Source organism: Camelus bactrianus, chromosome 11 (assembly GCF_048773025.1).
Source record: "Camelus bactrianus isolate YW-2024 breed Bactrian camel chromosome 11, ASM4877302v1, whole genome shotgun sequence".
NCBI lineage: Eukaryota > Metazoa > Chordata > Mammalia > Artiodactyla > Camelidae > Camelus > Camelus bactrianus.
Genome location: NC_133549.1, coordinates 60,848,304 through 60,863,098, shown reverse-complemented (window position 1 = coordinate 60,863,098; position 14,795 = coordinate 60,848,304). Strand labels below are relative to the sequence as shown.

Below are 14,795 nucleotides of genomic sequence, written 5' to 3'. Positions count from 1 at the left end.
AGTCTTTCTGGCTCTATAGTTTAAAGGATTTCCTCTACTAGGTGAGGTCTCCCTAGACTGGGTGAGAGTCTCACAGTATCATATGAACAGTGAATTCTGCTACCTAGCTTGCCTCTCCATCAGATGGCAGACTTGCTAAGCACCTGGGCTGGGAGCTGTGAGGGGGATGAAAAGAGAGACATAGCCCCTGCCTTTGCAGCAGTGATAAACATTTTGATGGCTAGACACCTCTAAGTGCCATAGAAAGATAAAAGCAATGCAAGGCAGTGTCTGATCCAGTACTGTGGACCTTCACAGAGGGGAGAGGTTACTTTGGAGTCTTGGGGAAGTAGGTAGCCTCACAGTGATCTCTTTTCTAACTGGTGAAAGTAAGGAGGACCATCTCTCCTAGTTCTTCCAAATTGTCTTGGTTCATGCCTGTTGTCCCAGGGAATTGTTAATAGAATCTCATTTTGGACCAATAAATTACATGGTTGCCTTAGGGTGGTACTTTCAAATTGAATTTTTTCAAGGGAATAGAGTGAAACACTATTGAGTAACCATGTGAAATGGCATGAAGGCAGTGACTAACGGCCCACAATGAGTAGTAGAGTGTGGTAATTCAATGAAAAACTTGTCCATTTACTGTAGAGCAAAAAAAAAAAGTCAAATAGTGATTTTTTTTCAACATAAACGAATTGGGCATCAATGATGTGTCACAATTTAAAATCTGAATTGACAAAAACAAATAAAACCTCTCCAACAAACAAAGCAAACCACAATTGAATTGGTCATCTAAATTGACCTCATTGGTTTGTGTCTGGCCAAATGACAGGATCAGTCCATATCTCTCTTGAGGAAAGTGAAGTAAATGAATCTAGTACAAGGAGTAGGCTATATTTCTCAAAGTGTGGTCCACAAACCATGGGCATCAGACTTGCCTGGGGGTGGTAGTGGAGATTTAAAGTGTAGATTCTGGGTCTCCGCCCCACATCTCAAAATTGTTCTCAGAGGATGGGCCCAGGATTTGGCATATTTAGCAAGTTCCCCAGGTAATTCTGCTGCACCCTAAAATTTGAGGACATCTGGGAATACAGACACAGAATAAAGGAAACACCAAGGCCCTAGAGAAAGTTCATTATTTGGGAATTGTTGTTGGTTTGCTACTTAAAGTCACAAATACGTTTAGAACTTGGACCAGTGGACTGACCCCAGGGGCAGTGTTAACCTCCATCAGCACTGTGGAAAGAAGATGAAGTTAGTCTTAATTCCAAACTGCTTCCCTGTGTTATAAGACCACCCATGAGGATGAAAAAAAGCTTGCATCATTTTATTGTAAGAAAAAGGAATATGTTTAAACATCAGTCTTTTTCTCATTACTGCTTCTGTCATTGGGATTAATTTCATAGTGGATTTGATAAGTGTTCTCTAATAATATTTAGGAACTGCAGAAAAAGAGGGGCTGTGTTGATCAGAGTTTGGCTCATTCTGGCCAGTTCTAACAAAGTTGGGCAGAATGGAGAGTGGAATAGCTGATATCCTGCAAATTCTAGCTGGTGATGATTGAATAGCTCACTTTCCCTGGATATTTGTGAAACAACCTGGATTTTAGAGCTGAAATAGATTTTTGAGTTAATCAAACACAACCTGCTTATTGTATAGGTAGATAAACTGAGGCCCAGAGAAAGGAAATGGCTGGAATAAATTCTGGCTCTGTGGCTTCCTGTCTGTGTATTTATTCTTGGACAAGGCACTTACTCCTCACTTGTCATCTGTGAAATGCAGGATAACAATGTCTACTTTTTGTAGTTTTGGAGAAGAGTAAATGAAAGGAGAGCATGCACATGAAGTGCTGAGCACAGCATTTGGCACCAGTGTTAGCACTCCTTGCCGAGTGCTGTTTACTGTTACTGGCTAAAGTCACAGACCTAGCTAATCACAGAGCTAGTTAATGACAGAGCCAGGCCCAGACTTGGACTCTCTGCATTTTTGGTGATATCTCTGGAGTTCCAGAGATCAGTCAAATGAGTTACCTGTGTGTCTCCATATTATCAAATGCTATTTTAAGATCTTCTTTCAAAAGGGCCCTGGGACAATGAGCTCTGGCTGGCTGCCTCCAGCCGCACAGTCTGTTCTCAGGGGCGTGTGGCCTCTGTGCTCTGGCTGGCCCTCTGTCTGTGCCCCATAGGGCCCTGCGCTGCTGGCCTCCTCACTGCTCCTAAACTCTGTGGTGATGTTAATGGGGAACTGAGGCTGAAGATGCCTGAGCCATTTTGTAGGGAGTATTCCCCAGTAGTAAGATAACCAGGAGGCCTGAGAAGTGTCTTTAGAAGTGGGCTCTAAAGACAGGCTGCCTGGTTCTACCAGCCTGTGGACTTGGATAAGTTACTTGCCTCTAAAAAATCCTCAGTTTCCTCATTTGTAAAATCTGTAGCAAGAATGCCTACTTTACAGGGTTGCTGTAAGGGTCAATGATGAAATTCACACTAAGCAAATAGGCTGGCCCATAGTCTACAATGGTGGCTTATTGCTAACTTTTAATGATGCTTCATGAATTTAGAGGAGAATTAGGATATACAGAATTTCTCAATGGAAGGGACAAAAATCAGAACCGAGAATTATAATGAGTAATGCAATGGTATTCAGTATCATAGAAAGGTAAGGCGGAAATTGAACCATTGGGCCATTGATGGGGTGAGTCAAAGAAATTGGCGGTAGCTCTGCAAAGGAAAAATTAGTAGTACTTTCCACATTTTCGTACTGTCTGAGGTCCTTTCCTTCCCCCACATATCCACATCTCCCACAGAGTTTATTATGACCATTTAAGAAATTGATGTAAAAAATAAATATGCCAGAAGTTTCTATTCATATTTATAAGCCTTCAGTGTAGGAACTCTGAAAAAAGTTTTAATTAACAATAACATATATCAATGGAGTGTATTAACATTGGCACTTTTCAATTATATAGAAATCTGCTGGCCACAGTATAGTAGGGTAGTGAAATGAACTACTGACTACTAACTCTCTTTAAAAGAATTACTGCTACAAGTTAATGAATGTGGGTAATGACTGGCATAAACCTCTTGCTGTATAATACTTCTGCTGCGGTGGATATTTACTGCATTAGTCAGCATAGGCCAGGTAATGCTGAGTAAACAAACACCTCCAAAACTCAGTGGCTTAAACAACAAGATTTATTTCTCCCTTATGAGACATGCCCATGTCAGTTTGTCTGGGGCCTTGCTCCAGATTGGCCTTCCTGGGGACCCAGGCTGATGGAGCAGCCACCCCGGGACATGTTGCCAGTTATCGTGGCCCAGGGAAAGAGAATAGTGGACTGAACTCAGGCTCTTAAAGCTTCCACCTGGAAGTGGCACACATTACTTCATCCCAAATGTCATTGGCAGAAGCACAGACACACTCACTCAACTGTAAGGAAACAGAAAAGTCCAGTCCTCCTCTCTGTCTGGCTGGAGAACAGAAATGTTGGGTGAACTGCACTAACACTCCTACATTTACATACATCATATTAGCCATAAACTTCTTGGAGGTAAAGCTAATGATCATTCTTCTTTGTCTTTCTACCAACACCAGCCTACAGTAGAAGGGTGATAAATGTTAGGTAGACTGTATTGCTTAGCAAGTGATGGGAACAAAATGGGAAAGAAGGCCAGAAAACTTGGTATTCTTTGCCCCATCCCATTTGGCACATTTCCCCTTCCCTTCCTGTTTCTGGAGTTGATTATCTGGATGATCCTGGACCATCATTTAGCCACTCTAAACCTTAGTTCCTGCAGCTGGAAAATGGAGGTATTATTATTCCCTTGTAAAGATTGAGTTGGATGGCATATGGGAAAACCACTGGTCAATAAAGTCTAATGGCTCTGGTTGTTTCCCAGTGCCCTCTCGGGGGCTCTTGGGTGTCCATCACTGTCTGCTGAGCTGCCCCACTGAGGCCTGTTGTCCTCAGGCAAGGCCTTACCATGCACTCAGTCTCCTCTGAGCTTTCCCCCACTTTTCTGGCAAGTGAAATGTATTTTCTTTCTAAGGCACTTCTAAGGTGCCTTAGAGATCATCTAGCCTGATGGTTTTTGAACTTTTTTTTTCAACTGAAACATAATTCAGAACCTACCTATAAACATTAAAGGGGTCTGCTCCAATTGAGAAAAGGTGGGCAGCACCTCCATGCTCAGCTTTCTCCAACCTAAAAGCCCTAGAGCACATGCCAAGAATTTCACTGATTCTAGACCAACCCTCTAGTCTTACAGAGGAGAAGCTGAGGCCCAGAGAGAGGAGAGGACCGAGGATCTTACAGGTAGGCAGGATGGCTTGGAGCCCCCATCACATGTGCTGATCATCTGTCTACTCTGACAAACCTACCTGGCAGAAGAAGGTGGCCAGAGAAGAATGGGGTTATTTTTCATGACTAATGGAATATGCTTATCTAAGGGCAAAAGTAAGTGTGTGTGTGTTTTTCTTCTGAGGCCCTGGGTGACTCTAGCCAGAGGTAATAAGGTACAAAACCTTGGAGTCAGGGGTATAGCTCAGTGATAAGAGCACATGCTTAGCATGTACGAGGGCATGAGGTCCTGAGCTCAATCCCCAGTACCTCCATTAACCAAAAACAACAACAACAACAAATCCAAAAAAACAACTTACCTCTAAGTTACTGGTTTGAATGTAGTATAGGCTGTTAGTTACTCAAGGTCATTATTGTGTAATGGGTTATCAGAGGCCTGTGTGAAATGTGTGGGATTTTTATGAGCTTGTTTTTATTATAGTAGAATGTTTAAAGGCCCCTTATGTACAAAGTGCTTTGAAAACTCTAATGGGGCCCCATAATCACCAGTGTAATTATGAAGGTCAAATTGTGCTGAACAAACTTGAGAGCTATTTTTGACCAAATTAGTGGATGAACAGAACAGAATATTAAACATACACACAAAAAAAACTTTTTTTTTTTTTTTTGGTCACGCCTTTCAGCTCTTCTGAGTACAACAGAATCTCTCTCAGAACCAGTGAAAATTGCTGTTCTGATGCATTTTCCCACTTTGTGTAAACCTAAGGAGGTTTTATTTCCCTAGGATTAAGATATAGAATGGAAAAACTGTATATTAGGTTTCAGAGTAGAGTTGGTTATAGTGAGCATTCAGATATATTTATACATGGAAGCTGCTTCACTTTGTTTTTATGCCTGTCCCCCATTGCCCCAGAGTCAACATATGCCCCCTCAAGCAGGCCGCCCTCACCGGATGTCCTTCTATAGAGATGCCTGCTGCTTTCACTTGCCATCCTCAATTTTCCATCTTACTCTAGGAAACTGCAAGGTTAGAAAAACAATGGACTATTTCCTTCCTCTTTCTTTAAACTAAGAGGCTGAAAAGAGGACTTCATGATCATTACTCACAAGCCAGACTTAAGGATAAAGGTCATTATGTACAGTTCAAATGTAACAAAAGTTAAAATCCACAGGTCTCAGTGGGTCCCTAGCCTAGCTGGGGTCAAAATGGTGTTTGTTCTCTCATTAGGATCCTGATCTTAACCTCAGTCTTTCCTCAAGCTTTGAATTTCAGGCTGACATTTGGAATCTGAGCTTGCTAAAAAGAACTCAAGATTATGGACATGGGGAGGGGGAAGAAGTGACACAAAGAAACCTTAAGTTGAGTAAAGTCTTCCCTTCTAGGGCCTTCACCGCCAGAAGACCTGGAATTATCATTGTTATTATTTGTTGTGGCAGGTACCTTTCTTAGAACCACAGATTTAAGAATGCTCTCCATTAAGCAGTTAAGATGTTTTTTCCTGATATTTTATATTTCCTCTCTGTAATATCCTTTTGCTATGGACTGTTTTCTCGTGGCTAGACAATTTGTGGCCAGGAGACCCTCATCTGACAAGTGATGTAGACACCTCAGTATGGCCATGCTTCCTCCTCATGCTGAAAGGGAGAAGGAAACCACCTTTCTAGCACTTCACACTGGGCTCCATAGCTATTTATGCTAAAAAGCAGCTGTCGTTCTTTTCACAAGCTGGACCTTTTTGTCTCACAGAGCAGCCAGAAGTCACAAAGCAGCAGCAGTGTGACCTTGGTGGCAAGAAGTGAGGGTGCAGTGAGATACAGTAACACACTAAGTGCCCACAACCTGCTCAGTCAACAGGAAGGGCCATAGGAAGACTTTCAGGGGGCCCTTTCCTCCATAAAAATGAAATAGATAAATAATTATATTTCACGGCTATGTTAGTTTAAAGGCAAATATAGTAATGCTATATATCACAATATTTCCTTTGACCTGAAAGTTCACTTTTTTCTTCTCATGTTAAAGGAAACTGAAAGATTTTTGCAAAACTCTAAAAGCTTTGTGGGGTGTAGGCACTGTGCCTGCTGTACCTAATGGATAAATCAGCCCTGCCAACAGGAAGCAATTTCTTCCTTGGTATAATTTGAAGAAACTGAATATTTATGAATTAGGGCAGTTCCATTACTTTGAAACAATGCAGATTATAAATGGGTTTGGTTCATAAGATAGAGGAGATGAACTAAATGTGTATTCAAATCTACAAATCAGATTCTCACAATTAGCAATAGGCTTATATACAAGACCTTTGATGTTCCAAGTAAATTTTGAAACTTTGGTTTGGGGACAAAAGCTAGAAGTATTATAAATACTAAATATAAATACAGTGGTACAGCCTTGGGTCAGGATCCTGGTTCTGCACCCACAAACTTGGACAAGCTACTTTAACTCCTTGAGCAAGTTACTTTATTCTTCTGTGCCTTGGCTTCCATCTCTATAAATGAGACATAATCATTAGGTTACTGAGAGGATGAAATGAAGTTCTGTTTGTAAGCACTTAGTGTAATGTCTGGGATATTGTAACTTTTCAATATGTGTTAGTTATTGTAATTACTATTATTGTCATATCATAAAGTGTTGTTACCCTGTTCGTCAGATAGAGAAACTCAGACTTCTCTATTATTTTGCTGGACAGTCATTTTGCTAAACTCAGACAGATAATAAGTAGTTAAAAAGGAGGATTTATCCAAGGTTAGAATTAATCAATTGTGAAGAGAAGAGTGAGAAGTAACATGGAAGATTCAAAGATAATTAAAACACAGATCTGGGCCTTAAGAAGAGCATTTCATTATTAGGGGAACAAGACACATTCAGAAAGGGTCAGAGACAATCAAAAAGGCAGTGGGCAAGCTCGGTGGGCAGCTGAGAAGGGACACTAGCAGAATAATGAGGAAGATGTCCCAGACAATTAAAACCCCACTGAGTAGGTGAGGATTCCTCCTGGACATTCCCAGGAAGAGAAATTGCTTCAGTAGTTTCTTTACTCAGCATACCCACCACATCCTATCTAGAATTGCCAGATTTCAGTTTGGAAAAATGTCATATTTCAAGGGGATAGGGAGCAAAGGGGCTGTGGTGCTGCCCCTACCACACTGGCAGAGTAGACCTAGATAAGCCTAGAACTCTTAGGCATTTGACTGAAAGCAGAACAGGGAAAGCAGCAAAAACAACACAAAGGGCATTTGGTCTTTCTAACAGTACCAGCAATTACATTAATGTTACTTTGTATAGTGTTTTTAAATTTTAAAGATTTTTGCCTTTTTATTTTTCACCATTAAAATTATGTATTTAACAAGGATTGCAACTACTGTTTTTATATAAGGATGAGGAAACTGAACTTGATTGATTGAATTTGCCTCATATCATTCAGCTAAATTTGGGGCCTTGAGGAGTGGAACTTGGGTTTACTAATGCTCTGCCTTTGTTGAATTACCACAAAATCTTCGTGTTGATCCTAATAATTATGAGAAAATTTATTGAGCCCCTACTCTTTCTTTGGTACATATGCTGTTTCTCACAGCTACCTTGTAAGGTGAGACTTCTCAATTCCATTTATAGTTGAGGAAATTCAGTCTTGTCCAGGTCAAGTGATTTATTCTATTAAGTTGGTCCTATTTCTGGTAAATTTGAGATCTTACTCTGGGTTTTTCTGAGTTTTTTTCTCCATGCTTCTTCCTCATTAGTTACTGGGATTTGAGTGGATCTGATTTTACTTTAAATTTTAATGAATATTGGCCCATGTGATAAATAAGTAAATATTATTCTGTAATAGTATCCAGTTACTTCAGAAGGTTGTCTTTGAAAATAATTCTTGATGTTGTTTATACAAATGAACTGAAGTGTAGGTTTTTTAGAAATTAGGATAAGGCATAGGGAAAACGGTATCAATCCCACCCTTTTACTTGATCACAGTGAGATTATATATGTGTTCTGGAGGACTTGGATCTGAAGGTCTGTGCTAGACAGTGTCAACTTTTGCTTTCATTTTGTCAAGTGGGGTGAGATGAGCTTTCAGGGTGAGCCCAAGTTGGGGAACCATCACTGCTCATAAGTTGCCTGACCAGAATGTCCTCTGCTTGGGATCTTATGAAACACCAACATCATATGAAACTCTCTGCCATACATCTTATGCAGCTTCCATTGTGGATAGTGTTAAAGCTGATGTTCACTTCCCTTCAGAGCAAGAGCATATTGTAAACGGTGGGAGACCAATTGTGACTTGCTGTTTTATGCCTGGACCTCAACATTGTCCCCCAATTTAAAGGATTCCTTATTTGCAGTGGCTTGCCTGTATGTTAAAATAGCTCCTGCTTCCTGCCTCAGTGATTTTTCATATTGCCTTTATAAGCCTGAATTGCATTGAAGATCATGGGTTTGATAAACAAATAAAACATAATAATTTTGAGAAGTAAAAATTTTAATTAATATCCCAAGTCAAATTCAGATTTTTAAAAGAACTCTACAATAACTCTCATTAACTGCATGGAAGCATTGGGTTGAGAATGCTGCTGACTATTTATTACTGTTTTGTATTAACTAATTGGAAAACACCTAAATTATAACTAGTCACCCCCGCAGTTCAGGGTTGATTAAACAGCCCATGACACTTTTTCCCTCATAGGCTGTCTTAGGAGTGATAACTTACCCATTGGATTGAGTTAATTATTCCTCATTCTTTCTAGTGTTCCTCTCTGCAAATGTCCTAAAAGTATACTACCATCCTGTACCAGTTTTTCCTTATGTTTCACAATGGATACATCTAAACTAGGAAAGTTTAAGAGCAAGTGTTAGGTTTGGTTTGGTTATTTCAAAGGAATAGATAAGTCATCATGCTACAACATGAGAGAGGAAATGACAGTTTTTATCTTTTATTCAGGTACCCTATATTTACATGAGACCACAAAAAGTTCCTGACAGGATGTTATTGATTGCATTTACCCAATTGGGGCTTGAGATGAGTCTTCCTGCCACATCACAGGGCATGCTCTTCTTTTCATTTTTATTTGAGAATGAAATCCCAGATCTTCTGGACTCTCCCATGAAATTGTAAATTTTTAGAATAGAGATTTCAGGCCCCTTGGCATTAATCATTCATCTAATTCAGTTCCCTTCTCTCTGTGCCAATCAGTAACACTATCTTCTCTTGTTGAATACTTTGAGTAACATAATTGCTCCAAGGAACTAAGTGAAGATCAAACATTTATTGTAGTAACTCAGGTGTATTGAGTACCAGGTCCTCTTATAAATGTCTTATATGTAGTAGCTCATTTAATCCTCATGACAACTTTATGAGGGAGGGACTCTTCATTTTATAGGTGAGGATCCTGAGACACACTGATTTGTGATTTACCTAAGGCACAGTTTGGTTTGTTTCCTTCCTTCCTTCCTTCCTTTCTTCCTCCCTTTCTTCCTTCTGTTCTCCTTTCTTCTTTTCCCTCCACTCCTCTTTCTTCCCCTTCTTTCCTTTCCCTACCCCTTCCTTTCCTTTCTCATCCTTCTTTCCTTCCTTCCTCTCTCCCTCTTTCCTTCCATCCGTCCATGCAAGTGAAAAATGTGAATTGAGCACTTAGTATGTGCTTCATAGTATTAGGGGCACTAGAGATGGCAGTGAACACAGCAGATAAATTCCTGTGCTCATGGAGCTTAGCCACTATCCCAGTACTACCCCAAATTACACATCTCCCCCCAGGAGCTTTCCTAGATTAATTCCAGCCAACTTATGACCCACCTGGATAAACTCAACCCATCTTCCATTTCAATCCACTTAACTAATTAAAAAATTCAAAGGGTCATTTTTTAGATGTGGTGAATGTCTCAAAACCTTAATGTGCCAATAGGCAATGTCTGTCTTTATTATGTACCTATTATGCCTACCTTTATTAGGCACTTTTATTTGCATGATCTTGGCTCCTATGAGTGGTCACAAAATTTAGTGTAACTGTTGGACTGTTTATGTTGCAATGAAAGAGAGATACCTGGGACATCATTGGACTTACTTTGAGAAGAGATTTAATTTTATTTTACCTAATGAAAGCATTAAAAAGTTTAGTTTTCAACAAATGTGGTCATGAAGCTGATTTGGGATTTCCTGAATCACATTTGCAATTTAGGAGTAGAGCATTGACCATTCTAGCTTTGGTCATTAGTCTGAGCTTTATTAAAACATTAAACTCTAGGGAAAATTTCTAGATATTTTAATTACAATTAGTTAAGCTCCCTCTTTCCTCTCCAACTTTCTCACTTCTCATGTTACACTTTCCCTCAAGTTAAGTGATATAGGGGAAACCATGATTTTTATATATTTAAAAAATCTTACTTAGAAAAGTACAATGGGGAATACACTTAGTGTGGGTTTACTGGGATATACTTAATATAGTTTTCAATCACTTCCATATTATAGCTAGTTTCCTAGAATACACACATCTTCCAGGAAAATTTCTATTGCCCATTGTGCCAACTCACCTGACATTATGACACAGAGATTCAGGGCAGAAATTCTATCTTAATATTAATGTCTGATGGTCCCCAGCCTTGGAAGCATGTGGATTGAATACGAGAAACAAGTTTGAAATATACAGAGTTGAAAGCCAGACTGGATAATTCGTTTAAACTTTACACTCATATATAGCAGAAATTTGATAGAGATTTTTGCAAAGTTGACAATAATCCTAAATATGCACATGACACTACAATCAATAATAAGAACAAATTTTGACCAACTGTGTTAAAAGAAAGACATTTATCTTTCTGTTCTCTGTATTAAAAAAAATAGAAAGTCATTGCCATGGGAAGGGGGTGGTAAGAGTATGCAGCCAAAGAATGTAAATATTATATGGGTGTGTCAGGCAGCCAATAAAAAAATCTTATACTATCTTTTTTGGATTTTTTGATGTTTATGGTTTTTGTCAGCTTTAAAAATTTTCAATTTGGTTGTAATTTATTTTCCAGTTCTCAGTAAATACTTACTTTTGTACTTAATTTTGTTTGGAACTTATGTTCTTTGAGAGGACCCTTCCCCCATTTATATAATTTTCTGTCCTTTTAAAGCCTGAATTCGCCCTATCCAAGAATTATTTGACATAATGTAAAGTAAAATGTGTGTGTGTGTAAAACTCACCAATCCCGGACCTTTCCTGTACCAATTAGTCATTAAGATTTTTCACTGTCAAATTTAAGAGGACGTTAAGAATCAAAGATAGTTTCCCCATCTTCTCTTTATCATTTAAAAAATTTGGTGTCACTGTAGCCTAGGCATTACAATATGATATTTTCTTTGGTCTTTGTTTTAGTCAGGATAAATCACCAGTGCTCTAACAAAGGGCCCCTAAAGGTCAATGGCTTTCACATTAAAGATTTGTTTTTCGTTCATGTCACAGGCCGTTGCTGCTCTTTGCAACCATTCACTGACCCTCACTTCTTCCACCATTTCCTTTGTATCTGAGTATATGATGGGATAAGAAAAAGAACATGGCATATTGTGAGAGTGATCATAAGAGACCAGGCCTAAAGGTGGTATGCGTCACCTATGCCCACAGTCCATTTGCCGTAACTCAGTCATGTTGCTTCACCTAAAGAGGCTGAGAAATTTCTAATATGTCTCCTTTTCTAAAGGAAGAGGAGAAACATGCATATAGATGAGTGGTAGTATTCTTGGCCATAAGCTTCAATAGGTAACTTTGTAGATGGGAATGGTCTCTCAGGAGAATTGCCACAGCTCCCAAATCTATGTGCATTTAATTGGGGATACTACTGTGCTTTGGTGAGAGGAGTGTGGGATTTGAAATCAGAATAGCTTGGTTTGTGTTTGTTACAGCTTATCATGTATTACCTCTGTGACCTTGTATGAGACACACTCTTCATGAGCATCAGTTTCATCAGGTATAGGGATGATAATAGTATTGGTCTCACAGCATAGGTTGTTTACAGGGTCAAATGAGACCAAAGGAAGTGTTTATTGTATCCTCTGAGGTGCTGTACAAAAATAAGTGCCCCACCTTTCCTCCTTCTCCTCTTTAACCCATTTTCCACTTTTAGTGCCAGGATGATATGTTGCATCTACCTGGCTGTTAGGGAAAGATGCAAATACCTACATTACTGGGAGACTAAACATTGCTTTGAGTCTTCCCTCAGATCCTGAATATTTATATGTTAAAATATGTATTTTACTTCCTGGATTTGGGGGGAAAAACCCAGAATGGAATATATTCCTTTAAAACCAGTGTCAAAGACAAAGAAGTGAATTGTCAACATCCCGAAGTGTTAACTTATGCCATCAGCCCCTAAAATTCGGTGTGAAAAATCTTAACTGTCCTTAAAGTAACCTCCTTTCTTCTATAGAAGGAAGGTTTTTAGAACAGGGTGACACATATGTGAGGAATGTGGGCTCTTGAAATATTTCCTTTGGGAGAAAGAAAACAAAGACAGTAGAGGATAGATGTACCATCTTGAGTTTTCCTTGAGTTGAGGTCATTGAACGAGTAGTATATTAAATGGAATAGAATTTTCTTAATGAAGATATTTTGTATTTTAAATGTCTTTGTCACAAGTTCTTGATTAACTATTAATATGTACATCTTAATTACAAGAAGAGGCCTCTGAGTCTCTATTTTGGATATTGAGAGAAACTCTCCCAAAATGTGTGCAAAGGATAAAGTTTGGAGAAGATACCAAAGAGTTTTTGTGTGTATGTTTCCTTTTTCACAATTTCCTTCTTTGCAGCCGTTTACCCGTTGTATCAGTGGAATTTATTACTTTAGGAGAAAGCTAAAATCAGAAAATCAATTGAGTTTCTGAATTTATTGTTTAAATTCCTCAGAGAGGCAATACTCTTCAAAGCTGAGACTTACTGCAAAAGCCTGAGCTTCAAAAGCTTAAGAGTCTGGAAGCTGCAGTGCATAGAGTTTATGCCAAACCACAGACTGAGAAGAAATAGATCATGAATGTTTTCCTCCCCAAGGGAGATCAGGTTTGAGCAGCAGACACCCAGGAGAAGAAAATAGAGATTAGAGGCTGATAAATACCTGGAGAAAGTGCTTAGTGCCCTGCTCGCCTCCTACTGAACCTTTGGAAAACCTAAGGATAGGATAGGATAGGTTGGGATGGATTTGGGGCCATGTACCTTGCTTCCTAATGAAGCTCAAGAGAAAGAAAGCTATTCTTGTAGGTAAGTTTCCCATTCTAGCATGGCTCTACAGCAGCAAAGTATAAAAGGCAGCAAGAAAATCTAAGAAGAGAAATTCTAAAGCAGCACCCCAAAATGCCTGCAACCCCAGGAACTGCCAGACAGTCATAAATGTTCATCCCCCTGAGATAGTAAGAGTGTGTACATTTGTACACACTTGTATGTTTCTTATTTTTAATGTATAAAATTTATAACTGCTGCAAATGTGAGTCATTACAGTCTTAATTTTCCTTTCTCATATTTAGATGTCAAATGATCTGAAAGTCTCTGGAGTCTTCTGTGTGGCCTTTGAGGACTCATCAACTTGAGAACAGAGCAGGATGCAGGTGTTTCAACCATGGATGCCATAGTGGTAGGTCCCAGGTGTCAAAGAACAGGCTGCATTGGAAGTCATTGTGGATGGATGCTCATGGGCAGGGTTGACATCACCTGGTACTCACCAGCAAGGCCCTATCATTTGTGTCAGTTGGTATCTGTTCTGATTGGTTGGTACCTGTACCTATTGCTTGTTAAATATTTTGAGTATCACACCTATTGATGACCTCAGACTGATGGCGGAAAGTTTCAAAAGTCCCCTCCCCTAACTTAGATCACTCCACAGGGATAAGGAGAAAAGAAAGGGCAGGGAGCATCCTGAGATGACTGATGATTCCCGCCCAGGGACTCTAGAATAAACCAGTAACTAAGTTTATCTTGATTGTTAAGCTTAAGTTTTCCACTATCAGTGATTTAAGTTCATTTACAGTGAATAGAAGAGAGCTTGTTTTTTTTTAACCATGTAAAATTCATAACTGCTACAAATGTGAATCACTGCATTTTAGCTTTCACTTCTCATATCTAGATGTCAAATGTGCCTCCAAAGCCTCTAAAGCCGTCAGACATTAGCTTGGGGAGATCTAAGGGGAAACTGTCCTTTTGCAGTTTTAGGCAGTGGAAAGAAGGACTCAGTGGTTGTGTTTCCACAGTGAAGTTGGACTTACAAGCTGGCATAGTGGAGCTTTACCTTTCTACTTTGTAAGGATTGAGATAATCTGTCAAACAAATCCTGTAACAATTAAGAGGCTGAATAATGTGTTTCTTTCACATGGGTTAAAATCAGGAGACCTCAATTTCAAATAGGAAAAACAGTAAGTGGAAGAAGAATAAAAACCAAAACAAAAATACTAGAGAGGAAATGGACTGATGTTCATAGCTTACCACAGAGTTAATCAAAAGGGCTTAAATAATCTTTTGGGGAAGGGATTTATCAGCAAATCTGGAAATGGATTTTTTTAAGTTTTAAG

The 14,795-nt window shown here is 39.2% G+C and overlaps 1 long non-coding RNA gene across 4 annotated transcripts in view; it reads left to right on the top strand.

The window, feature by feature from the left end:
- Positions 1-14,795, top strand: part of LOC105071296 (uncharacterized) — a 361,750-nt gene that overhangs the window by 32,497 nt on the left and 314,458 nt on the right. For all 4 annotated transcript variants that reach the window (XR_012510268.1, XR_012510269.1, XR_006725886.2 and 1 more), the window contains exon 3: positions 13,758-13,864. This is a non-coding gene — a long non-coding RNA (uncharacterized LOC105071296). The remainder of the gene's footprint in view (positions 1-13,757; positions 13,865-14,795) is intronic.